This window comes from Pelmatolapia mariae, linkage group LG20 (assembly GCF_036321145.2).
Source record: "Pelmatolapia mariae isolate MD_Pm_ZW linkage group LG20, Pm_UMD_F_2, whole genome shotgun sequence".
NCBI classification, from domain to species: domain Eukaryota; kingdom Metazoa; phylum Chordata; class Actinopteri; order Cichliformes; family Cichlidae; genus Pelmatolapia; species Pelmatolapia mariae.
The window spans coordinates 34,778,215-34,806,144 of record NC_086244.1 but is presented as its reverse complement, the minus strand read 5'-3'; the positions used below and the strand labels follow the sequence as shown (position 1 = coordinate 34,806,144).

General features: G+C 42.3%; 2 long non-coding RNA genes across 4 annotated transcripts; one reads left to right on the top strand and one right to left on the bottom strand.

Annotated features, from left to right (window-relative positions):
* Nucleotides 1-3: 3 nt before the first annotated feature.
* On the bottom strand, nucleotides 4-3,522 carry LOC134618187 (uncharacterized). The gene is made up of 7 exons (XR_010573374.1): nucleotides 3,410-3,522; nucleotides 3,086-3,148; nucleotides 1,290-1,415; nucleotides 1,065-1,183; nucleotides 801-859; nucleotides 196-323; nucleotides 4-96 (listed from the first exon to the last, which is right to left on the bottom strand). It is a non-coding gene; the product is annotated as an uncharacterized LOC134618187 (long non-coding RNA).
* Nucleotides 3,523-19,870: 16,348 nt separating this feature from the next.
* On the top strand, nucleotides 19,871-27,686 carry LOC134618172 (uncharacterized). Of its 3 annotated transcripts, XR_010573368.1 has the most exons (10): nucleotides 19,871-19,983; nucleotides 20,247-20,309; nucleotides 21,986-22,111; nucleotides 22,218-22,336; nucleotides 22,503-22,600; nucleotides 23,065-23,173; nucleotides 23,292-23,358; nucleotides 25,852-26,044; nucleotides 26,219-26,337; nucleotides 26,437-27,686. It is a non-coding gene; the product is annotated as an uncharacterized LOC134618172 (long non-coding RNA). The 3 variants fall into 3 exon arrangements; XR_010573369.1 differs by lacking the exons at nucleotides 19,871-19,983; nucleotides 20,247-20,309 and adding an exon at nucleotides 20,529-20,595 and having other exon boundaries at nucleotides 26,437-27,685; XR_010091848.2 differs by lacking the exons at nucleotides 19,871-19,983; nucleotides 20,247-20,309; nucleotides 21,986-22,111 and adding an exon at nucleotides 20,529-20,595 and having other exon boundaries at nucleotides 26,437-27,685.
* Nucleotides 27,687-27,930: the final 244 nt, after the last annotated feature.

Below are 27,930 nucleotides of genomic sequence, written 5' to 3'. Positions count from 1 at the left end.
GGTGTTAACAGTAAAGACAGCTGGCTTGTTGACCGTCCCGTGGATAAGGCCAGGGCCATAGGCACATGTAATCCACGTAGAACTGCAAGGGACTTCCTGTTGACAGACAGAAAAAGAGTGGTTAGTGACTTCCTTCCAAACTATTTTCTCCATGCACTTTATTCCCACACATTACTCCTAAACATATGCAGATACCCGGGATGTGCATGGATCCATCTCATGCAGACCGGCCTCTGTGGGAGCATATTCGACAGCAACTGTGCCGTCGTTGTTGTCTGTGATGTCAAGCTTAGCAACTTTGCCTGATGCCATTCAGATCTCACCTAAAGCAGAGGACAAAAACAATGACACACACACACACACACACACACACACACACACACACACACACACACACACACACACAGAAGCTCAATGTTATCAAGCTGAAAATTTTCTGAATTGAAGAGAAGATGAATAAAAGTGAGGAGTATTTACTACATGCTTTGGGTGACTGAATGGAGGATGGATAGGTGACGTGAAAACACTACTGACCCTTTATACTGAGCCAGTAGCTCACACACTTCTATTAAATCTGTCTATAGAGCCAGTAATCACAGAGGATAGATACTGGAAGCAAACTGAAATGTTAGGAGGAACTAAATCACAGATTACAACACCAGTGGCAGCACCCTGCTGTCTCACACATCAGGATCACGGTCCTGTTGAAACGGGCTAATCGCTAAAGCTCACAGTTGCATTCGTCTATACTCAATATGATCGAAAGGAATGTTATTACACTTGAAAACTGCTCTACTCACGTCTTCATTGGTGTGAATGACATGTCATTGATCCTGAAGCTGTCTCCTCAGGACAGTTTCTAAGCAATGGATGGGAATAGGATAGTATTTCCTGGATGCTGTTGGAGGAATGTTGACTTAATAAAAATACCTTTTATTTATATATGCATATAAAATTAGCCAATGTGATTAGAATACAATCGTTTACACATTTCTAACAAAATCTGCTGCATTAAATATGAATTATCACTGCATGACTGGATCTGCTGTTTGACCCCCACCAACCTGTTCACGTCCTGGCCATGGAGGTGCAGCGGGTGCTGCTGGTAGTGGCTGAACACTTCAAACACGACGGGCTTGCTCTTGATGTTCTCAATAAAAGACTCTGTAACTTCGACAGAAATCTGCTCCAACAGATAAAAATAAAGGGTTTGACAAACTGAGTTAGAATAAAATCGTTGAAGCACAGTTAGTGTGTGTGTAGGTGCAGATGTGTGTGTGTGCACTCACATTCTGGACGTGGTAAAAGCCCAGAGGAGCTCCTTTGCCAGTGTTTTTCAGAGGCTCGGTGGAAAAAGCCTCATTGTGACGGTGCAAGAAACTGAGGGGTTCATTCTGGTTCATCACAATGGTGATCTAGGAGTTAAGATCAGGGCTCAAAGCAAGCCACTCTGCTTCTATGCCAGACACATTCAATCATGTCTTTATGGACCATGTTTGTGCATTAGGTCACAGTCGTGTTGGAAGGGAAAAACACCCTCCCTAAACTGTTCTCACAGTGTTTTAAGCACAGACTGGTCCAAAACGTCTTGGTAACCTGAAGCGTTAAGATTTCCTTTCACTGGAACCGCAAGACCCAGGCCAAAGTCAGAGGAGAAATAAATGAATACTATTAAAAACCAACTACCTCACTGACAGACCACAGTACGTCAAGCTGAAGGACGTCACGTCTGACACTGTGGTCAGCAGCACAGGAGCACCACAGGGAACTGTGCTGTCCCCTCTTCTCTCCACCCTGTACACCTCTGATGTCTGCTACAACTCTGAATCTCAGATGTTTGTGGACGACACAGTCATCATGGGGTGTATCTAGGACAGTGGTAGGCAACTCCAGGCCTCGAGTGCCAGTGTCCTGCAGGTTTTAGATCACACCCTGGGTTAACACACCTGAATCAAATGATTAGTTCATTACCAGGCCTCTGGAGAACTTCAAGAAATGCTGAGGAGCCATTTAGCCCTTTAAATCAGCTGTGATGGATCATGGACACATCTAAAACCTCCAGGACCTCGAGGCCTGGAGTTGCCTACCCCTCATCTAGGATGACCAGGAAGAGGAGTACAGGAGTCTGGTGAGAAACTTTGTTACATGGAGTCACACAAACCACCTGCAACTCAACACTTCAAAGACCAAGGAACTGGTTGTGGACTTCGGGAGGTCCAGACCAGGTCCACTGACAGTTCAGATAGAGAGAGAGGAGGTGGAGGTGGTCAACAAGTACTATAAAAATGGAGGCAACTTTGCCTGTGGTAGAATGTATACAATGTATGAAAAAATCTTTACTGCAGATACTAATTTAATAATACTAATTTTGTGTTGTAAGATTTATGAGTTTCATGCTTTCATAGTGGTACTTGGGAGAGCTTGACATTTTTCTCAGGTGGTGTGCACTGTAAAAAGTTTGAGAAACACTGATAAGGGGGTCTGTATGCGGCAGTCATACACACAACTGGACAGTCCAAAAGTTGGCCTACCTATTACTGGCTGAGGTTTTAGTAGAGTTGTGGCTGAACCACATAAAAATATATCATTCATTTTAATCTCCCCAATCAATGATAATGTTATGTTGGAATGTTGTTAAAGAGGGTCAAAAATGTTTCAACCCAGTTTGTTTTGCAGATAGCAGCTTTAATATAGGGAGGACACAACTTCCAGACTGTATGAGTAAAATCAGGTTTTTTCTCTTCGTCAGTTTCATAGTTTCTCTTTTGCCTGTCACTGTTCCCTGTCTGTTTTCTTACCTGGTTCTTCCTGACCTTGTACTTTCTCCTCACGTTCCCCTCTTTCCTCTCTCCCTCTTTGGACTGACAATCATACACAAATAGATTGTATTCAATTAGATGAAAAAATTACATTCATGTGAAAAAAAAAATTATTAAGATCACTAACGAAAAGTCCTCTCTCAGTGTACTTTCAACCAAAAGGCAAATAACCAAACCACATGAACATCTAATAAAAGATATAAAATATTGAAACACTGATCCAACATTATCCTTTATTGATGGATCATTTGTTCTTACACTTTTACCTGAATGTGGCTCCTGTTTTTGAAAAAGCCTTCCTTATATCCATTATGAACCTGGCTGTCTCTCTGTACACAAACACACACACACAACAGGAGTTATAAGGTTAATGGGCATTCAGTCAGTTAGCTAGTTAGTATCCATTTCAAACAGGACAGTGGTAACAACGGCAGGCTACGGACAATTTTAAGTTTTAGATTTTAAATAGGCTGTATACATTTCAGTGGGAGCAACAGGACGGTCAAATGTCGCAGAATTTACTACAGAGTAGGACGGATTGTAGGGTAGCAAACATCATTGGAAAACACGTTTTCAGCACTGCAGGTTACCTGGGTGTAAGGTTTTTCAGCTAAAAAGAAACACGACTCCTATCTAACTACATAAAGAGTAACTGAAGGTTAAATGCTGCTAATATGTCCTGTTTTAATCCAGCCAATCCACCTCCGCTCCGCTGCGTCTCAGCTACCATCGCTGTGGCAGCAACGACCCTAGAGCCAGAGTGGGGGCGAGCTGGAACAAACCATTTTGGGAGGGGGGAGGGGTTCTCTATACTTTTGTTGTTCAAATGTTCCGTCTCAACCAAGTACTGTATGCTTTTTATATTTTTAGTAGTGTGTCACACAAACAGCAAATATTGTCAAAAAAAAAAAAAAAGAATTAAGAAATCTTTGGGGGTGCTTTGATTCATTTTGGGGGAGCTGAAGCACCCCCAGAAATGGGCTAAAATCGCCCCTGCGTAGGAGCATGTTTATAGAACTTAAATATACCAAATATGTCCCGATTCTTCCGGCTTGCGCAGGTGGCGCAGAAGTATACTGCCAGGCTACTAGCTCGTGTGTGACACCTGAGGTCGCTGGTTCGAATCCACGCTGTCCCTCAGCAGCTAGTGGGCTTCTGGGCTGCGCTTAAAGAACCGGAGCCCCTCACTCTTTTGCCTTTTTCTTTGCGCAAAGGCGGCCTGCCCGCCATCTTTCTCTCTTTCAAATAATGACACTTGCTCTTTCTTTCCTCTTCTCTCTTCTCAGCAAAACACTGCCACAATCAGCTCTCTCAGCTGCTCAACAGCCCATCTCAATCTGCTCTCTCACCTCCCAACAAATGCTTCTAACTCACTCAATTTACGCTCTGTACACACAATCTATTCATCAAAACTTAGCTATTTTGGGGGGCTTTCTCAAAATCTTACTGTTATTATTGTAGGACTTGCTCACAAACTCTTTGTTTCCTCACAAAATGGACACAAATCACTTGCATCTGCACTCTGTCCCTCAGCAGCTACATACACACCCGCCGTTCCGACTCGGCCTTGGAGATCAGCATACCAAGGCGTTTGGAAAAGTCTAACAGTCTAAACACAGTTTGCTATCAGGGGAGAGATTGTTTGCTATGTTCAGCTCCAGCCTCCAGACCGCAGCTGGCGCCGATATGGTAGCCGCATGAAATAACGGTGCTGTTCTTTCTTTAGCGCGAACCACTGCATGTCAATTTTACAGTCGTCTAAGGTCCATCACTGGTCTCTCACCACCAGTGTTCACGACAGCCGCGAGCCTCTCCCAGATGTTGTCAGATGTTGTCAGAGTCTCAGTACTCACAGCAGCCGCAAGCTTCTCCAAGATGTCATCCGTGCTGCATCTAATGAGTGTGAGGTTATTATACTGTCATATGTTACATTATACTTTTAATCAAAGAATGGTTGAATCATGATACTGCTGTAGGCCACATTACACTTATACTTATTATAGATGGTGTAATCATTATGTAGTTTAGTTTGCATTATACTCCTGACTTAGAAGAAGGTGACAACTATAAGATTTATTAGACTGATTTGTATTACATTATACTGCTGATTTACTGTGAATGAGTTACACTGTTTTATGACATTCCATCCTGCTGATTTATAAAGAGAATACTGTTTGCAGACAATTGTGGCCTTGCTTTTCTGATTGTTGGTTTTATGGCTAGGTGGGGGCCACCAAAGGCTATAAGAGTTTGAGTAACAGTCTGACATTTTGAGATCTGCTGTGACCCTCTTCATGCACATCTCCCATCCGGATGGTTAATGCTCAAAAGTGTTTGTATGGAATAATAATAATAATTGTATGGAATAAAGGGCACGGGGGCTCTCCCGAACCCAGGCTTCTCGTGGAGAAGAGGGCGTCAATTGCATTCAGGGACCAGTTGATCAAATCCGTAATTCTTCTTTTAGGTGTTTGAGAACAGACTGTAAGACTCTTCCAGTGTAAAGGGAGACAAGTAGACAAGACTAGACAGAGGCACGAGAAAGCCAAGCAGGAAAGATAAGGGAGAGGGAGAAAGTGTGACCGCCTTCATCAAGAGCCAAACGAGACACAGTTCTGCTCTCTAGGCGAACCAGCCCTTGTCCACCTTCCTCTTTGGGCAAAAAAAGTGCAGCCTGGGGTAACCAGTGTCGGTTATCCCCCCCAAAAAATTGATCAACAAAGATTGATGTTTACACAATAAGCCAGGCAGTGGCTCCAGACAAGCTAATCGATGCCACAATACAGAAGCAACTAAGCTGTTTATAATCAGCGCCCTCCCCCTGTATGACATCTGGGGTAATAACCATCTCCACTTCCCTAATTTCCCCTCAACTGTACCCAACACCCCTTCCCAGTTCTTGTTAACTGTATCTTCATCTCCCAAGTACACACCCAAATATTTCAAACAACGACTTTTCCACTTCAAAACACCTGGAAGTTGCGGGAGTCCAGCACGACAATATCCTACTGCAAGAGCCTCATTATTAGCCCAGTTTACTCGTGCAGCTGAAAATCTGCAGAAGTTTTCAACAATCATTCCTAACTTATTGACATCTTTTTGACTTCTAACAAAAGCAATAATATCACCAGCATATGCAGATAGGTTAAAAGACATGTTCAAACCTGCTGAACTCATCCCAGCAATAGAACACCTAACATCATTTAACACTGGTTCAATAGACAGAGCATATGACATACCAGACAGCGAACAACCTTGCCTGATACCTCTGGTCACTTTAAAAGATTTACACAAACAACAGTTTATTTTCAGTACACTTTCAATGTCTTTGTACAACACCATAATCTTGGTAATTAAGTCAGTGCCGAGAACAAACCTTTGCAACACACTCCAGAGGTAACGGTGCTCAACTCTGTCAAAAGCCTTTTCTTGGTCCAGAGAAATCAGACCAATATCACATCCCAATGAACTGGAGACCTCCAAAATAGCTCTGACTAGTGACACATTATAAGAATAAGAACAACTTTATTTATCCCGAGGGAAATTCTTTTGTCATGTACATGCTCAAAGCAGCAGGAGAGACCGAGGAACAGATGAAATAGATATAAGATATACAATATATACAATAAGAATAGTGTACAGTAATATACAGTAGGATAGTGCAAGACAAATAATCGGATAACTCTAACAAAGTAATATGCATAACTATATCCTGGTGAATAAATAACTAAACTATCAGTGCAGGCGGTTCTAGAAAGTGACAAAGTATTGTGCAATAGACTGGAGTAGCAGCATATGATGGGGGGATGAAAACAAATATTCAATAAGTACTCTTGGGTAATATTGCACGGTCTGGAGGGAACAGAATAACATAGGTAATAGTCTCAGGAGAATCACCTACAGAGTGAGGAAGAGTTAAACAGTCTTATTGCCACCGGTACAAAGGATTTCCTGTGGCGGTCAGTTCTGCATTTCGGGGCAATGAGTCTTTTGCTGCGTTTGCTCCGATGGTCCATCATGGGGGCGTGCACGGGGTGGGAGGGGTTGTCCATGATAGAAAGAAGCTTTTTTAGCATTCTCCTCTCAGACACCTCCTCCAGGTTCTCAAGTCTGACACCCAGGACAGAACCAGCCTTTCTAATCAGTTTGTTCAGCCTGTTGGCATCAGCTGTCTTCACCCCACTTCCCCAGCACACAGCTGCAAAGAACACGACGCTCTCCAACACCGAGTGATAGAACATGGTCAGCATTTTCCTACCAACATTGAAGGACCTGAGCCGCCTCAGTAGGAAAAGCCGACTCTGCCCTTTTTTGTAGATAGCATTGGTGTTCTTGGTCCAGTCCAGTTTACAGTCCAAGTGTACCCCCAGGTACCGGTAGTCCTCAACGATCTCCACGTCAGCCCCTCTGATGGTGACAGGGGTAGGAGGAGGAGCCTGCTTCCTAAAGTCCATAATCAGTTCCTTTGTCTTTGTGATGTTAAGTTGTAGGTGGTTTAGCTCACACCACTCGACAAAGCTGTCCACCACACTCCTGTACTCCTCCTCCTGTCCATCCCTGATACAGCCCACGATGGCAGAGTCATCTGAGAATTTCTGCAGATGGCATGACTGAGACTTGTACCTGAAGTCAGATGTGTAGAGGGTGAAGAGGAGGGGTGATAGGACCGTCCCCTGCGGCGCCCCTGTGCTGCTCAGAATGTTATCTGAGCGGCAGCTCTTCAGGCGGACATGCTGTGGTCGACTTGTTAAATAGTCCGTAATCCAACCTACCAGTGGGGCGTCCACCTGCATTTCCGTGAGCTTATTCCCCAGCAGTGAAATCAGACAATAGACCTGCCTGGCACGCAGTAGGTTTGTGTTTGATGGACAACTTGATCCATCACCTTCTTCAGTCTGTTTGCCAGCACTTTTGCAGCATTTTATAATCAGTGCATAATAAAGAGACAGGCCTTCAGTCCTTAATATCTTGAAGATCACCGTTTTGGGTAACAGTGTTAGAACCGCTCTCCTACAGCTCTGAGGTAAAGATCCTGTAGCAAAGCTCTCTTCAAAAACCTCCATGACATCAATACCAAGGTCAGACCAAAAAGCTTTATAAAATTCGACTGGAAGTCCATTTATGCCAGGGGCCTTCCCTCCTTGCATACTTTGTAAGGCAGTATTAATTTCAGTCATTGTTAGAGGCTCCCCCAGCTCCTTGGTGAAATCCTCAGAAATTCTGGGGGGACTGCTGCAGAAGGCATTAAAAGTCTCTTCATCCTCCAAGTACTCAGAACGATAAAGCTCTGAGTAAACATCTGCCGCTCTCCGCCTGATGTCACCATCCACTGTCAAAGATCCCCAGCAGCTCAATTTCAAGGCAAGCAATTTAAGTGAGTGCTAATAAGAGTGACAGATACCGGCTAATACGGGTTCTGTGACACAAAGACACCAAATATGTTAAAGCTGACCGCAAACAAAAACTAGTTTGTAAATAAAACCATTTCAAAAATCACGAGGGTACACAAAACAACATTTTTCACATTTATTTTGTCCAACAACTGTGATTTTACGTAACTGTATTCCAAAGTGCGTAAACTTTTAAAAAACTAGAAATGTCAAACTACATCAAAATTCCTTAGATATTCGGAACTGTTGCAACAGTGAGAAAAAGTCAGATGGAAAACTCAAAAGCTTATCTTGAATCAGCAGGGTTTCTTTTTTTGTTTTTTTACAGAGCCGTAAGTCTATTTTGTACCCTTGCAGCCCTCGGTCCTTCTCTGTCTTTAGCTCCAGTGAACCACTTGGACAGAGCCTTCTCTGCTTCTTGCAAGTTGACTTTTGATGTTAAATAATTCTTCTTCAGTGCCTCTGCAAATGAAGTAGAAAAATGGGCAAGCCAAAGTAAAGTTAATCTTAGCTTACTTAATTTGGTGATGATTTGCAAAGAACAATGTTTATTTCACTTTATTGCCTCAAAAAATATATATAAATTGCATGATAACCAATCTCAGTTACACTTGACTGATATGATGAAACTGGGATTTTGTTACACTTAATTAATGCAAACACAACTAAAACTATAACTGAAACTAATCAAAACTAAACTGAAACTAAGGATTTTCAAAAAAAAATTAAAACTAAACTAAACTAGCAAACAATTGGTAAAAACTAATTAAAACGAATATAAAATTGAAAATCTGAGGTCAAAACTAAATAAAAATAAAAACTAATGAAAATTGCAAAACTATTAAAACCCTGGTGTGCACGATGTGTCTTCTGCATGCAGTAATGCACTTCTGCTTGTGCTGAGTGATGTAAACAAACAATCGATCTACGCTCTTCAAACATCAAAATTGATCATTTGATATTTTTTATGACACCTCAATGGCGAGTGTTCCCACCCTCTGCTCTTTGTAACTTAACGTAATCTTTCCGTTTTCGTATTTTGGACATGATTTTTGAGTCCACCTTCGCAGTAGCAATTGACTGCAAAATAAAGCTACCGGAAATGTACAACCCTACATCCGGTCTTAAAACAGGAAGTTAGCATTTTCTCGTGCACAGGGTCTATTGCTGCTCAATACTTTGGCTCCTCACGAATTTGGTGTCTTCTGATTCTGGTCAGTAGTTATTGTGCTGTAATTCACCTTTACATCTCTAAAGTTGGTTACATATGGCATACAAGAGTTAATGGTGGCACTGACGGCAAGATCATCATCCATATTACACTCCACACAAACTGTCTCACTGGCACGTGAAAATTAAAATCTGGTAACACCGGGAGCATTAGAGAAGTTAAACAATTTACCATTGTAAGAAAAATTCTTTTTTTCTGCTTTCTGACTGGGGGGAGGTGCCACCGCATAACGAGGGTATTTATTAATCGTTTAAAGCCATCTTGGATGGAATTCCCCGACACTCTTTTGCCATGTGTCCACTGGCTCCACACTTACTACAGATGGGTCGCCCTTGTTCATCCCACTTATGCCGTGGCCGTTCCACCGGCCGTGAAATTTGTTTTGTCTCTGGGGGTGGCTCAGACACTTCAGCACATCTCCTATACTGACAGGAACTAAAGAGCTGGGAGCTGGACATGTCTGTGGCATTGGTGCTGGTCAAACAAATTCCATCAGCTCCTCCTGAAGAGTATTCTTGACATCCATAATTTGCTCCTTCATTTCTCCGCTTTAACTGTATCTTTCCAATTCAAGGTATCCTGCCACTTTAGATCTCCTTTTACTATAGCACAAGCAGAAAAATAGAAAGAAAGAATAGAAATCCCCAATCCACTCTATAACAACAGTCTCCTGCTTCCCTATAAATCAACACGTTCTCACTCCTAACTCGTCATATGTGCGACGCCCATACAGCATGTATCACTTCTCAATTATTTATTGCACTTCTTGCTCGTCAGTAAGGTACTTTTAGTGCTTTATCTATGTTTGTGTGGGGACTTGTTATAAATCAGTCTTCAACCTTTAATCTCTCTCTGAAAATGACTGGGATTAAATGCAGTATAATAAACTTTCCTGAAACTGTGTCTTGTCATGATCTCCAGTGCTGCCATTTCATAGGATCTCCTGTCCAGGGCTTCTCAAACGTTGGTTGTTTTTTATAACTCATCTCACCTTCTGCTCTTGTGTCTGCTGTGACAAGCCTTTTATACTCACCCAAGCTTGAGCAGAATAACAAGACTTCCAGTTTCTGCATAAAGCAAATATATAAATTGTTCATCATTTTCAGCTGGTGAAACTCGCCAACCATCCCACTGCTGCTGCAGCAGTAGCTGACAGACCAGCTGCACCTGCAGCACCATTACACAAAGAAGCTGAGAAATACTTATGCTTTGTGCCTAATAAGTAAATATCACTTCAGTCCTGCTGAGATCACAGTGTACTGTATCTTTATCATCATGATTAGTTATCGTTATCATTAATGATATCACTGACGATGTCATTGTTATATTTATTATCATAATAATACAACAGTGTCATTATCTAATCTAAAATTGTGATATTTTCATGAACTTTTTCTTTTTGCATGTTGTTGCAAGTTAAAATCCTAATAAAACGTCTAATTATTTATTTACTTGCTGACTGCAAAACAGCCACCACACTTCCGGCTGCAACTCCTCCTCCATTAGCAGCTGCAGCAGACGACATCATGCCTGCAGCGTAGGAGCCTGCAGCTATTCCAGCTGAGGTGAAACCTGCAGCTCCCAGAAGAGCAGGAGCAGCGACTACAGCACCTACTGCAGGAAGACAAGACATGTATCAGACATGGATCGTGCTTTAATTCAAATTAGTTAAAGATAAATAAACTGCTTACTTGCTCCTGCAGCAGTACACACAGCTGTCACTATAACACAACATAAGAACACACATTAACATCTAACTGGGCCATAGCTCAGCTGGTTTTTGTCAAAGACAATTCATGCACAGGAACTCAAATGACTGCTCTGCGTCTGCTGTGAAATGGGCTGATTTTTATAGCCAGCAAGGTTTAACAGATACATAAGTATAATAATAAAATATAAACATAACAATAAAAATGCTTTTCATTATTTTGTTATGGCTTCATTCAAAGTTGCATAAATTGATAGTGTTCATGTTTTATAACAAAACACCACAGCATTACCGGCAATCAAATTTCAGTCAAGCTCTACTGAAGTACGACACTGATACCATTGCAACTCTTTCCAATTGGCAGCAGTAAATATATCATTTATTATTATATTTTCTTTCTGATTATCATAATTTCCTGGTCTCAAATGAGAGCAGCCAAAAATCCTCCAATAGCTCCTCCAACAGAGCCCACGGCTGTGGTGACGGTCCCAGACAGACCTGCCATACCTGCAGAGAGAAAACAGGCTTCAGAATACCAGACAGCTGATCGAGGAGTTAGATCAAGTAACTGAGCTACAGAGAAGACGGGGAGGCTTTATCCTACGACGGAGTATTAGAGCCGTACGAAAAAAGTTGTTGATATGGACATTACAGTTCCAAGACAAACTGCTATCATTGCTATATCCGCTACAAAATTCCTTATTTAGATGAGTAAGTGAAATAAATTGATCAGCCGTAGTGTGATACAACATTCAACCTCTTTATTGCACGAGGATGTAACCATCGATAACCTTGCATCTGTCCATTACCAGCCATTTTTGGTACAACCTAATACTTATCACCAAACTGTGTTTATGAGCTAAAATCAGGGAGTTTTAGCTCATGAGTTGAAACCCCTGGTGAAAAGCATTTTAAAGTTGTGTGACGTATGATTTCACCAACTCAGATGATTGTTTTGTTTTTCTTTTACCTGCTGACTGCAAAACAGCCACCGCACTACCTGCTGCCACTCCTCCATTGGCCACAGCAGCTGCAGCTGCTATTCCAGCTGAGGTGAAACCAACAGCCCCCAGGACAATAGGAGCAGAGATCACTGCTGTACCTGAGACCAGGAAGAAACACTTGGTTACTGATCATCAGGATGCTTCACAATGAATACATGTGTTGATATGTATGACTTTATGAGTTTTAGAGATAAAAATAAATAAATGAGCAAATAGGTTTGTTACCTGACCGGCTGCAATGGCTAAGGCTGTCACTGAAACACAAGAAAGAAAACAAAAGATCTTACCACAGCTCAGTCTGGAAATATTAAGACATTTTCTGTAATGCTAGAATCATGAACTCATATGATGTAGAGATGATTTGAAAAAGGCAGCTGTACTCACATAGACCCATTGTTCCACTCAGGGTGAGGAACCTAAGATTGGACTGTGTCTTAAACAGAAGTGTGAGCATCAGCTGTTATTTCCTGGATAATGAAACTGAATGGGTGTCACTGGGTCTGTGAAGTAAATAAACTTCCTTTAGTCGTCATAGAACAAATGATTGTGAGACTGGATCTCAGGGGGTTTGATATATTTATTTATTTTATGTTTTTTATTATGTATTTCACACACATGTGTTATTTCAAGGATTTTTCTTTCTATTTTAATCCTTATGTTAAATCCCTTGCTTAAAATAAACACAAACAAAAAGGAGGTTATGATACGGAGCGTGTATGAACGTTATTTGGGTCACTGAAAATGTGTCTGTATTATGTGTGTCCTTTCTTTGGAGTGTGGTATGTAACAGAAGGAAAAGCGCAGGTACCAATTAGTGTAGAATTTCTTCACATACTTGAGTCATACATAGACTCTGGTTTAATCTTGTTAAGAAAAATAGTGAGAAACAGAAATGGAAATAAAATGGGTGAGTATAAAAGGCTTGTCACAGCAGACACAAGAGCAGAAGGTGAGATGAGTTATAAAAACAACCAACGTTTGAGAAGCCCTGGACAGGAGATCCTATGAAATGGCAGCACTGGAGATCATGACAAGACACAGTTTCAGGAAAGTTTATTATACTGCATTTAATCCCAGTCATTTTCAGAGAGAGATTAAAGGTTGAAGACTGATTTATAACAAGTCCCCACACAAACATAGATAAAGCACTAAAAGTACCTTACTGACGAGCAAGAAGTGCAATAAATAATTGAGAAGTGATACATGCTGTATGGGCGTCGCACATATGACGAGTTAGGAGTGAGAACGTGTTGATTTATAGGGAAGCAGGAGACTGTTGTTATAGAGTGGATTGGGGATTTCTATTCTTTCTTTCTATTTTTCTGCTTGTGCTATAGTAAAAGGAGATCTAAAGTGGCAGGATACCTTGAATTGGAAAGATACAGTTAAAGCGGAGAAATGAAGGAGCAAATTATGGATGTCAAGAATACTCTTCAGGAGGAGCTGATGGAATTTGTTTGACCAGCACCAATGCCACAGACATGTCCAGCTCCCAGCTCTTTAGTTCCTGTCAGTATAGGAGATGTGCTGAAGTGTCTGAGCCACCCCCAGAGACAAAACAAATTTCACGGCCGGTGGAACGGCCACGGCATAAGTGGGATGAACAAGGGCGACCCATCTGTAGTAAGTGTGGAGCCAGTGGACACATGGCAAAAGAGTGTCGGGGAATTCCATCCAAGATGGCTTTAAACGATTAATAAATACCCTCGTTATGCGGTGGCACCTCCCCCCAGTCAGAAAGCAGAAAAAAAGAATTTTTCTTACAATGGTAAATTGTTTAACTTCTCTAATGCTCCCGGTGTTACCAGATTTTAATTTTCACGTGCCAGTGAGACAGTTTGTGTGGAGTGTAATATGGATGATGATCTTGCCGTCAGTGCCACCATTAACTCTTGTATGCCATATGTAACCAACTTTAGAGATGTAAAGGTGAATTACAGCACAATAACTACTGACCAGAATCAGAAGACACCAAATTCGTGAGGAGCCAAAGTATTGAGCAGCAATAGACCCTGTGCACGAGAAAATGCTAACTTCCTGTTTTAAGACCGGATGTAGGGTTGTACATTTCCGGTAGCTTTATTTTGCAGTCAATTGCTACTGCGAAGGTGGACTCAAAAATCATGTCCAAAATACGAAAACGGAAAGATTACGTTAAGTTACAAAGAGCAGAGGGTGGGAACACTCGCCATTGAGGTGTCATAAAAAAATATCAAATGATCAATTTTGATGTTTGAAGAGCGTAGATCGATTGTTTGTTTACATCACTCAGCACAAGCAGAAGTGCATTACTGCATGCAGAAGACACATCGTGCACACCAGGGTTTTAATAGTTTTGCAATTTTCATTAGTTTTTATTTTTATTTAGTTTTGACCTCAGATTTTCAATTTTATATTCGTTTTAATTAGTTTTTACCAATTGTTTGCTAGTTTAGTTTAGTTTTAATTTTTTTTTGAAAATCCTTAGTTTCAGTTTAGTTTTGATTAGTTTCAGTTATAGTTTTAGTTGTGTTTGCATTAATTAAGTGTAACAAAATCCCAGTTTCATCATATCAGTCAAGTGTAACTGAGATTGGTTATCATGCAATTTATATATATTTTTTGAGGCAATAAAGTGAAATAAACATTGTTCTTTGCAAATCATCACCAAATTAAGTAAGCTAAGATTAACTTTACTTTGGCTTGCCCATTTTTCTACTTCATTTGCAGAGGCACTGAAGAAGAATTATTTAACATCAAAAGTCAACTTGCAAGAAGCAGAGAAGGCTCTGTCCAAGTGGTTCACTGGAGCTAAAGACAGAGAAGGACCGAGGGCTGCAAGGGTACAAAATAGACTTACGGCTCTGTAAAAAAACAAAAAAAGAAACCCTGCTGATTCAAGATAAGCTTTTGAGTTTTCCATCTGACTTTTTCTCACTGTTGCAACAGTTCCGAATATCTAAGGAATTTTGATGTAGTTTGACATTTCTAGTTTTTTAAAAGTTTACGCACTTTGGAATACAGTTACGTAAAATCACAGTTGTTGGACAAAATAAATGTGAAAAATGTTGTTTTGTGTACCCTCGTGATTTTTGAAATGGTTTTATTTACAAACTAGTTTTTGTTTGCGGTCAGCTTTAATATATTTGGTGTCTTTGTGTCACAGAACCCGTATTAGCCGGTATCTGTCACTCTTATTAGCACTCACTTAAATTGCTTGCCTTGAAATTGAGCTGCTGGGGATCTTTGACAGTGGATGGTGACATCAGGCGGAGAGCGGCAGATGTTTACTCAGAGCTTTATCGTTCTGAGTACTTGGAGGATGAAGAGACTTTTAATGCCTTCTGCAGCAGTCCCCCCAGAATTTCTGAGGATTTCACCAAGGAGCTGGGGGAGCCTCTAACAATGACTGAAATTAATACTGCCTTACAAAGTATGCAAGGAGGGAAGGCCCCTGGCATAAATGGACTTCCAGTCGAATTTTATAAAGCTTTTTGGTCTGACCTTGGTATTGATGTCATGGAGGTTTTTGAAGAGAGCTTTGCTACAGGATCTTTACCTCAGAGCTGTAGGAGAGCGGTTCTAACACTGTTACCCAAAACGGTGATCTTCAAGATATTAAGGACTGAAGGCCTGTCTCTTTATTATGCACTGATTATAAAATGCTGCAAAAGTGCTGGCAAACAGACTGAAGAAGGTGATGGATCAAGTTGTCCATCAAACACAAACCTACTGCGTGCCAGGCAGGTCTATTCTCTGATTTCACTGCTGGGGAATAAGCTCACGGAAATGCAGGTGGACGCCCCACTGGTAGGTTGGATTACGGACTATTTAACAAGTCGACCACAGCATGTCCGCCTGAAGAGCTGCCGCTCAGATAACATTCTGAGCAGCACAGGGGCGCCGCAGGGGACGGTCCTATCACCCCTCCTCTTCACCCTCTACACATCTGACTTCAGGTACAAGTCTCAGTCATGCCATCTGCAGAAATTCTCAGATGACTCTGCCATCGTGGGCTGTATCAGGGATGGACAGGAGGAGGAGTACAGGAGTGTGGTGGACAGCTTTGTCGAGTGGTGTGAGCTAAACCACCTACAACTTAACATCACAAAGACAAAGGAACTGATTATGGACTTTAGGAAGCAGGCTCCTCCTCCTACCCCTGTCACCATCAGAGGGGCTGACGTGGAGATCGTTGAGGACTACCGGTACCTGGGGGTACACTTGGACTGTAAACTGGACTGGACCAAGAACACCAATGCTATCTACAAAAAAGGGCAGAGTCGGCTTTTCCTACTGAGGCGGCTCAGGTCCTTCAATGTTGGTAGGAAAATGCTGACCATGTTCTATCACTCGGTGTTGGAGAGCGTCGTGTTCTTTGCAGCTGTGTGCTGGGGAAGTGGGGTGAAGACAGCTGATGCCAACAGGCTGAACAAACTGATTAGAAAGGCTGGTTCTGTCCTGGGTGTCAGACTTGAGAACCTGGAGGAGGTGTCTGAGAGGAGAATGCTAAAAAAGCTTCTTTCTATCATGGACAACCCCTCCCACCCCGTGCACGCCCCCATGATGGACCATCGGAGCAAACGCAGCAAAAGACTCATTGCCCCGAAATGCAGAACTGACCGCCACAGGAAATCCTTTGTACCGGTGGCAATAAGACTGTTTAACTCTTCCTCACTCTGTAGGTGATTCTCCTGAGACTATTACCTATGTTATTCTGTTCCCTCCAGACCGTGCAATATTACCCAAGAGTACTTATTGAATATTTGTTTTCATCGCCCCATCATATGCTGCTACTCCAGTCTATTGCACAATACTTTGTCACTTTCTAGAACCGCCTGCACTGATAGTTTAGTTATTTATTCACCAGGATATAGTTATGCATATTACTTTGTTAGAGTTATCCGATTATTTGTCTTGCACTATCCTACTGTATATTACTGTACACTATTCTTATTGTATATATTGTATATCTTATATCTATTTCATCTGTTCCTCGGTCTCTCCTGCTGCTTTGAGCATGTACATGACAAAAGAATTTCCCTCGGGATAAATAAAGTTGTTCTTATTCTTATAATGTGTCACTAGTCAGAGCTATTTTGGAGGTCTCCAGTTCATTGGGATGTGATATTGGTCTGATTTCTCTGGACCAAGAAAAGGCTTTTGACAGAGTTGAGCACCGTTACCTCTGGAGTGTGTTGCAAAGGTTTGTTCTCGGCACTGACTTAATTACCAAGATTATGGTGTTGTACAAAGACATTGAAAGTGTACTGAAAATAAACTGTTGTTTGTGTAAACCTTTTAAAGTGACCAGAGGTATCAGGCAAGGTTGTTCGCTGTCTGGTATGTCATATGCTCTGTCTATTGAACCAGTGTTAAATGATGTTAGGTGTTCTATTGCTGGGATGAGTTCAGCAGGTTTGAACATGTCTTTTAACCTATCTGCATATGCTGGTGATATTATTGCTTTTGTTAGAAGTCAAAAAGATGTCAATAAGTTAGGAATGATTGTTGAAAACTTCTGCAGATTTTCAGCTGCACGAGTAAACTGGGCTAATAATGAGGCTCTTGCAGTAGGATATTGTCGTGCTGGACTCCCGCAACTTCCAGGTGTTTTGAAGTGGAAAAGTCGTTGTTTGAAATATTTGGGTGTGTACTTGGGAGATGAAGATACAGTTAACAAGAACTGGGAAGGGGTGTTGGGTACAGTTGAGGGGAAATTAGGGAAGTGGAGATGGTTATTACCCCAGATGTCATATAGGGGGAGGGCGCTGATTATAAACAGCTTAGTTGCTTCTGTATTGTGGCATCGATTAGCTTGTCTGGAGCCACTGCCTGGCTTATTGTGTAAACATCAATCTTTGTTGATCAATTTTTTGGGGGGGATAACCGACACTGGTTACCCCAGGCTGCACTTTTTTTGCCCAAAGAGGAAGGTGGACAAGGGCTGGTTCGCCTAGAGAGCAGAACTGTGTCTCGTTTGGCTCTTGATGAAGGCGGTCACACTTTTTCCCTCTCCCTTATCTTTCCTGCTTGGCTTTCTCGTGTCTCTGTCTAGTCTTGTCTACTTGTCTCCCTTTACACTGGAAGAGTCTTACAGTCTGTTCTCAAACACCTAAAAGAAGAATTACGGATTTGATCAACTGGTCCCTGAATGCAATTGACGCCCTCTTCTCCACGAGAAGCCTGGGTTCGGGAGAGCCCCCGTGCCCTTTATTCCATACAATTATTATTATTATTCCATACAAACACTTTTGAGCATTAACCATCCGGATGGGAGATGTGCATGAAGAGGGTCACAGCAGATCTCAAAATGTCAGACTGTTACTCAAACTCTTATAGCCTCTGGTGGCCCCCACCTAGCCATAAAACCAACAATCAGAAAAGCAAGGCCACGATTGTCTGCAAACAGTATTCTCTTTATAAATCAGCAGGATGGAATGTCATAAAACAGTGTAACTCATTCACAGTAAATCAGCAGTATAATGTAATACAAATCAGTCTAATAAATCTTATAGTTGTCACCTTCTTCTAAGTCAGGAGTATAATGACATCTTGGAGAAGCTTGCGGCTGCTGTGAGTACTGAGACTCTGACAACATCTGACAACATCTGGGAGAGGCTCGCGGCTGTCGTGAACACTGGTGGTGAGAGACCAGTGAAGGACCTTAGACGACTGTAAAATTGACATGCAGTGGTTCGCGCTAAAGAAAGAACAGCACCGTTATTTCATGCGGCTACCATATCGGCGCCAGCTGCGGTCTGGAGGCTGGAGCTGAACATAGCAAACAATCTCTCCCCTGATAGCAAACTGTGTTTAGACTGTTAGACTTTTCCAAACGCCTTGGTATGCTGATCTCCAAGGCCGAGTCGGAACGGCGGGTGTGTATGTAGCTGCTGAGGGACAGAGTGCAGATGCAAGTGATTTGTGTCCATTTTGTGAGGAAACAAAGAGTTTGTGAGCAAGTCCTACAATAATAACAGTAAGATTTTGAGAAAGCCCCCCAAAATAGCTAAGTTTTGATGAATAGATTGTGTGTACAGAGCGTAAATTGAGTGAGTTAGAAGCATTTGTTGGGAGGTGAGAGAGCAGATTGAGATGGGCTGTTGAGCAGCTGAGAGAGCTGATTGTGGCAGTGTTTTGCTGAGAAGAGAGAAGAGGAAAGAAAGAGCAAGTGTCATTATTTGAAAGAGAGAAAGATGGCGGGCAGGCCGCCTTTGCGCAAAGAAAAAGGAAAAGAAAAGGGCAAAAGAGTGAGGGGCTCCGGTTCTTTAAGCGCAGCCCAGAAGCCCACTAGCTGCTGAGGGACAGCGTGGATTCGAACCAGCGACCTCAGGTGTCACACACGAGCTAGTAGCCTGGCAGTATACTCCTGCGCCACCTGCGCAAGCCGGAAGAATCGGGACATATTTGGTATATTTAAGTTCTATAAACATGCTCCTACGCAGGGGCGATTTTAGCCCATTTCTGGGGGTGCTTCAGCTCCCCCAAAATGAATCAAAGCACCCCCAAAGATTTCTTACTTCTTTTTTTTTTTTTTTTGACAATATTTGCTGTTTGTGTGACACACTACTAAAAATATAAAAAGCATACAGTACTTGGTTGAGACGGAACATTTGAACAACAAAAGTATAGAGAACCCCTCCCCCCTCCCAAAATGGTTTGTTCCAGCTCGCCCCCACTCTGGCTCTAGGGTCGTTGCTGCCACAGCGATGGTAGCGGAGACGCAGCGGAGCGGAGGTGGATTGGCTGGATTAAAACAGGACATATTAGCAGCATTTAACCTTCAGTTACTCTTTATGTAGTTAGATAGGAGTCGTGTTTCTTTTTAGCTGAAAAACCTTACACCCAGGTAACCTGCAGTGCTGAAAACGTGTTTTCCAATGATGTTTGCTACCCTACAATCCGTCCTACTCTGTAGTAAATTCTGCGACATTTGACCGTCCTGTTGCTCCCACTGAAATGTATACAGCCTATTTAAAATCTAAAACTTAAAATTGTCCGTAGCCTGCCGTTGTTACCACTGTCCTGTTTGAAATGGATACTAACTAGCTAACTGACTGAATGCCCATTAACCTTATAACTCCTGTTGTGTGTGTGTGTGTTTGTGTACAGAGAGACAGCCAGGTTCATAATGGATATAAGGAAGGCTTTTTCAAAAACAGGAGCCACATTCAGGTAAAAGTGTAAGAACAAATGATCCATCAATAAAGGATAATGTTGGATCAGTGTTTCAATATTTTATATCTTTTATTAGATGTTCATGTGGTTTGGTTATTTGCCTTTTGGTTGAAAGTACACTGAGAGAGGACTTTTCGTTAGTGATCCTAATAATTTTTTTTTCACATGAATGTAATTTTTTCATCTAATTGAATACAATCTATTTGTGTATGATTGTCAGTCCAAAGAGGGAGAGAGGAAAGAGGGGAACGTGAGGAGAAAGTACAAGGTCAGGAAGAACCAGGTAAGAAAACAGACAGGGAACAGTGACAGGCAAAATAGAAACTATGAAACTGACGAAGAGAAAAAACCTGATTTTACTCATACAGTCTGGAAGTTGTGTCCTCCCTATATTAAAGCTGCTATCTGCAAAACAAACTGGGTTGAAACATTTTTGACCCTCTTTAACAACATTCCAACATAACATTATCATTGATTGGGGAGATTAAAATGAATGATATATTTTTATGTGGTTCAGCCACAACTCTACTAAAACCTCAGCCAGTAATAGGTAGGCCAACTTTTGGACTGTCCAGTTGTGTGTATGACTGCCGCATACAGACCCCCTTATCAGTGTTTCTCAAACTTTTTACAGTGCACACCACCTGAGAAAAATGTCAAGCTCTCCCAAGTACCACTATGAAAGCATGAAACTCATAAATCTTACAACACAAAATTAGTATTATTAAATTAGTATCTGCAGTAAAGATTTTTTCATACATTGTATACATTCTACCACAGGCAAAGTTGCCTCCATTTTTATAGTACTTGTTGACCACCTCCACCTCCTCTCTCTCTATCTGAACTGTCAGTGGACCTGGTCTGGACCTCCCGAAGTCCACAACCAGTTCCTTGGTCTTTGAAGTGTTGAGTTGCAGGTGGTTTGTGTGACTCCATGTAACAAAGTTTCTCACCAGACTCCTGTACTCCTCTTCCTGGTCATCCTAGATGAGGGGTAGGCAACTCCAGGCCTCGAGTGCCGGTGTCCTGGAGGTTTTAGATGTGTCCATGATCCATCACAGCTGATTTAAAGGGCTAAATGGCTCCTCAGCATTTCTTGACGTTCTCCAGAGGCCTGGTAATGAACTAATCATTTGATTCAGGTGTGTTAACCCAGGGTGTGATCTAAAACCTGCAGGACACTGGCACTCGAGGCCTGGAGTTGCCTACCCCTGTCCTAGATACACCCCATGATGACTGTGTCGTCCACAAACATCTGAGATTCAGAGTTGTAGCAGACATCAGAGGTGTACAGGGTGGAGAGAAGAGGGGACAGCACAGTTCCCTGTGGTGCTCCTGTGCTGCTGACCACAGTGTCAGACGTGACGTCCTTCAGCTTGACGTACTGTGGTCTGTCAGTGAGGTAGTTGGTTTTTAATAGTATTCATTTATTTCTCCTCTGACTTTGGCCTGGGTCTTGCGGTTCCAGTGAAAGGAAATCTTAACGCTTCAGGTTACCAAGACGTTTTGGACCAGTCTGTGCTTAAAACACTGTGAGAACAGTTTAGGGAGGGTGTTTTTCCCTTCCAACACGACTGTGACCTAATGCACAAACATGGTCCATAAAGACATGATTGAATGTGTCTGGCATAGAAGCAGAGTGGCTTGCTTTGAGCCCTGATCTTAACTCCTAGATCACCATTGTGATGAACCAGAATGAACCCCTCAGTTTCTTGCACCGTCACAATGAGGCTTTTTCCACCGAGCCTCTGAAAAACACTGGCAAAGGAGCTCCTCTGGGCTTTTACCACGTCCAGAATGTGAGTGCACACACACACATCTGCACCTACACACACACTAACTGTGCTTCAACGATTTTATTCTAACTCAGTTTGTCAAACCCTTTATTTTTATCTGTTGGAGCAGATTTCTGTCGAAGTTACAGAGTCTTTTATTGAGAACATCAAGAGCAAGCCCGTCGTGTTTGAAGTGTTCAGCCACTACCAGCAGCACCCGCTGCACCTCCATGGCCAGGACGTGAACAGGTTGGTGGGGGTCAAACAGCAGATCCAGTCATGCAGTGATAATTCATATTTAATGCAGCAGATTTTGTTAGAAATGTGTAAACGATTGTATTCTAATCACATTGGCTAATTTTATATGCATATATAAATAAAAGGTATTTTTATTAAGTCAACATTCCTCCAACAGCATCCAGGAAATACTATCCTATTCCCATCCGTTGCTTAGAAACTGTCCTGAGGAGACAGCTTCAGGATCAATGACGTGTCATTCACACCAATGAAGACGTGAGTAGAGCAGTTTTCAAGTGTAATAACATTCCTTTCGATCATATTGAGTATAGACGAATGCAACTGTGAGCTTTAGCGATTAGCCCGTTTCAACAGGACCGTGATCCTGATGTGTGAGACAGCAGGGTGCTGCCACTGGTGTTGTAATCTGTGATTTAGTTCCTCCTAATATTTCAGTTTGCTTCCAGTATCTATCCTCTGTGATTACTGGCTCTATAGACAGATTTAATAGAAGTGTGTGAGCTACTGGCTCAGTATAAAGGGTCAGTAGTGTTTTCACGTCACCTATCCATCCTCCATTCAGTCACCCAAAGCATGTAGTAAATACTCCTCACTTTTATTCATCTTCTCTTCAATTCAGAAAATTTTCAGCTTGATAACATTGAGCTTCTGTGTGTGTGTGTGTGTGTGTGTGTGTGTGTGTGTGTGTGTGTGTGTGTGTGTGTGTGTGTGTGTGTCAGTTCCAGCCACCAAGTTGAACACCATCACCAAATCCAACCTGGGTCAGTGTGTCAGCAAGTACGACCTGCTGGTCTGGTTTGAGATCAGCGAGTTGGAGCCCACTGGAGAGTGAGTATCCACCTGGAGTGTTATATTCACGCACAAGCTTTAAAGGAACCATAAAAATGATCTCCATGAAGAATATTATAAGTTGGGATGCTGTGTCTCCTCCTCCCTCCATGCACAGGTGCATCCCAGCCATCGTGGATCACAGTGGAGGCCTGCCCTGCCATGGTACCTACCTGCTGCACCAGGTACAGGATTGGTGCACATGTTGTTTTCTTATTAAAATGGCCTGTATTTGTATAGCACTTTACTAGTCCCTAAGGACCCCAAAGCGCTTTACACATCCAGTTCACATTCACGCACTGGTGATGGCAAGCTACAGCCCCCCTGGGGTGCACTGACAGAGGCGAGGCTGCCGGACACTGGCGCCACCGGGCCCTCTGACCACAACCAGTAGTCAGACAAGGGTGAAGTGTCTTGCCCAAGGATACAACTACCGAGACTGTCCGGGCCGGGGCTCGAACCGGTTTACAAGGCGAACTCCCAACTCTTGAGCCACGATCGCCCGCTTACTCACACAGTGGTAACTGCTTCCTTTGTACACAGTTTAATATCTTCTTTTAAAGCGTAATGTTGCTCTAGCTGTGCTCACTGTGATCCTGAGCTCCTGTTATGTTTGCTGCAGGATCAAGGGTGACCCTCATCCACGAGAAGGGCAGCGAGATATTTTCAGTCTGGAAAGATGAATCTGTCGGGCTTTAGGCTGCTTCTCACTTTAAGCAGTTCATGCTGTAGCTGTAGCTGATGGACCAAAAAATTACATTTCATATTTTAGACATTCAGCTGCTGACTCTGAAGTCAACAGGGCTCTTGAGTGTGGATGATTGTGTTGGTACTGGATGCTGTGATCAAACAGCTGTTCTGATCTGTCTTCATTCATGCCTGTCGATATTAAGCCTCCTAAGCTCCAAACCAGTAAAAGCAATATTTGGAGGCAACACCCTTTTTACTACTTTTCTGTATTTGTTTGTGATTGTGTGACACTGAACCACAGTGCTATGTATATCCTCTGTAACACTCAGACGTTTCCAGATCAATGTTTTCCCCCTCAGCTGTTTCTCACTATAGAGTCTTACCTCAGGAACAATGAGGCCAATGAGGCACCAGCAGAGCATATCTGGCTCTCAGTCTGTGGCTGATAGTGCCCCCTGCTGTTAATAACAGGAACAGTGTAACCTTGTATAGAGCTCATAGTGATGGTCTTAAGATTGCTGCTGCAAGGCAGTCATTTGTATCCATGTGTGCTGTATATATTCTGAGCATATGCAGTTATGTGAGCTCTCAGGTTTTATGTTTTAGGACATAATTAAAAATAAATCAGGTCCTTAGTAGGTCTTAATATGAGGTAAATGCAACCTCAGATGAACAACACATAACACGTTATACCACGTCATTATTTATTTAACAAACACTGAGCCGAAATTCAGATGTTTAAAAAACTAAGTACATCCAAGACTATTTCCATAATTAGTTAAGAGGGTCAGTATTAGCCAAGTGCTAATCAAATGCACTAGATCAGCGGTCCCCAACCCCCGGGCCTCGGACCGGTACCGGTCCGTGAGTCGTTTGGTACCGGGCCGCAAGAGTTGAGGCTCAGGTGTGAAATGTATGGTTTTCAGGGTTTTTATCAGTTTTCAGCGTTATTTTGTTATCGTTTTTATCGTTAACTCGGTTTTCCTGGGTCTTTTCACGTGTGTTATGAATAAATCGTGATGATTATTTGGGCTTTTTTTGCTGCCAAAGAACCTGCAAAGTGTCTAGGTCACTGAGTGAGCCATGAAGTACTCTAGAGTCAAATGAGATCATCGTTGGGTCAGTGACTCCAGAGCGCAGCAGCAAAGCAACAACAGAGTGGTGCTGCAGTGGCTCAAAGTTGAGACTTCAACATGATTGAACGTTAAGAAAGCTGTGAATGAATAAATATCTGCAAACTTCAATGAACCGAAGAAACATTGTAAAGACAAATGGGCCACAAATCCGTCCACACTGCTGTGAAACACTAATAAAAAACGATTACCTCAAGTTTTTGCTGCTAAAGTTGGTTCCATCAGCTGCTGAATCACAGGTACTCACAGGTCACATGTACTTGGTTATAGTCATTTGTGCATTTTGGGTTGTTTTAAATAAATAATGATGTGTTGTAATAATCTAGATCCAGAACCTTAGACTGCTTTTTCACGTGTCTGTAAATGAATTTCTCTCTTATCATTGTCCCGATTGGTGTCGGCTGACACTTGACACTCTGTGGCTCCTGATTTATCTGTTGTCAAGGTCTCACCTCAGTGCGATTCCTCACGTTTTGTCATGATTCAAGGATGAATGTGAACACCGCTTCAGTCACTGTGTTCACTTCCTGATATGTCAGAACTCTGCTCACGTCACTCACTTTTTTTTTTAGCAACATGACACACTGCTGTAAACAGACACCCTGTAATGTTAGCACCAAGTAGGACTTCATAAAAAATAATGCTGTTAAACTAACTTTTCCTCTTTCTGTCTATACTCGTATACTCTATACTCGACACTCATGTTCTCTAGTTCAAGCAGAAATGATGTGGATCGATTCAAATTCCTGAACCTGGATGATTTCAGCTGGAAACAAACCAACTCTGCTTCTTCCTCAGAAAAACAAGCACTCTCTTAAAAAAAAAAAATAAATGAATCAAATCTCTTCTTTTCAGATCTGTTGTGTCCAAGAAGGGTTTTCTAAGCTTCGTGGAGCCTCGCTCTAACTCATAGGTGAAGCATTTTGTGGTTGTTCGCCGGCCCTACGTCTTCATCTACAACAGCGACAAGGACCCCGTGGAGCGAGGCGCCGTCAACCTCTCCACAGCACAGGTGGAATACAGCAAAGACCAGCAGGCCATGCTTAAGGTTTGAGGCAGGATAGAGGAAGGCTCGATGTAACACGTTTGTTTTTAATGAGATTCATTCAAATGGTTTTGGTGCACGTTGGCCAATTTTGGACACATTGAATGATGAAATGGCAAATGGACTGGGATTTATCATTTGAATGAACATGAATATAATGTGATGTTTTCTTTTCAGATGCCCAACACATTTGCAGTGTACACAAAACATCGAGGCATCCTCCTGCAGGCCAACAATGAGAAAGACATGAACGAATGGCTGTACGCTTTTAGTCCTCTGCTAGCAGGAAGGATAAGGTACACACACACGCTCCTCTCACACCACAGTCAAACGTGCAGCTTCTGCACCCTTCAAAAACATTCCCTTCTCCTCACAACATAAAACTCTCCCCGCAGATCTAAGCTGGCGAGGCGGCGCAGCGGCCTGACGAAGAACTGAGCGGGCGGAGCGGTTCCACTGTCGTCCACGTCATACGTAGATCCTCCTCAATCTGTGTACATACGCCGCCTCTAAACCCCCAATAGTGCCAGTGTCAGTTAGTGAGTCAGTAAAATACTCATGCATTTGTGTTAACATTAAAACTGCAGACTAACTAGAGACAAACAAGCGAGGATCGCTTCATATCTCAGCAGTTTAAAAAAACAAACAATGACCAATTGTTCCTGCAGGAGTAGATTTGGGCCCCTTTTTGCTTTTTCATCCCAAGGAATATAAACAAGGTTACAAGGAGATGAGGAGGAGGAGGACTAGGAGGATGAAAACGAACTAAGGAGAAAACTTGATTTGTACATCGGGTGTGTTCTGGGATCAGTGTGTTAGTTAACCCTCATTTAACACATTCCTCTCTGCTCCTCTAGCTTGCTCTATCTCACTGAGAATCAGAAGCCTTGACATTTACTGCTATTAACTTTACACTCTTGTTGTCAAGACGCAAAGAAAACACAGTGAAAAGGTTAGAAGGACGTAAGGAAAAAAGAATGAAGGTGCAATGTTTCTTTAGTTTTTTTGCTTTGACGGCAGTGGTTAGCCAGCAAAGCTGCTTTTAAATGGCCCGCAGGACAGATTACGATGTAGTCCCATGACTCCCCTCGCTGTCACACCAGCGTCGGCTGAAATCTCTGAAGTGAAGTACTCGTGTTCAGCTGTCTGTTACATATAGATAAAAAATAAAGCTCTGACGTGACCTCGGGTCAGCCAGCCTGACAGTCAGAGAAACAGAAACGTGCTGGATTGTGGATCTCTGAGCTGCACATCAAAGATGCACCTATGCACAGATCAAGTCTCAAAAGTGCAATGTACCTCATATACATGTTGATGCGAAGCGCTGCCAGAGCAAACGTTTCCACTTCATTTGCAGAGGTGTTTTTATTTTGGATTGTGTATTTATTGTTTGCAATGTATATGTATTTGTTTGCAGCTCTTTGCACATATTAATAAAAGGTTGAACTAACTGATCAGATAAAGTCTGTGCGGTTTAGTTGTTCCACTCATATTAAACCAAATGAAAGGAAAAGGAGACCTAACATGTAACCCCTGCACCTCCACTGAGGAGGTGAGTTACATTAGTGCTTCCTCTTTATTAGAAAGTGGTTTGAGTGAATTAGAAGTCTGTTGTTTTTTTGGAGGAGATCTACTCATTAGTCATGCTAGGCATCCATCTGAACTCTATCAAAATAAAGGTGTATTTTAACTCATTTTAATTTTTTAATATCAGAGATATAGGACTATACAAAGTAGCTGGTGACATCTAAAACGACAGCAGACTTATTGTGTCTTTCTTCACCTCATCACTTTTTTCTGTGTTTGTTTTTCTGTTGATGCCTTTCAAACAAAACTAGCCGTGATATTTCCCACCTTCCCCCTCTGAAATTTAATATCAGTTAACCCCA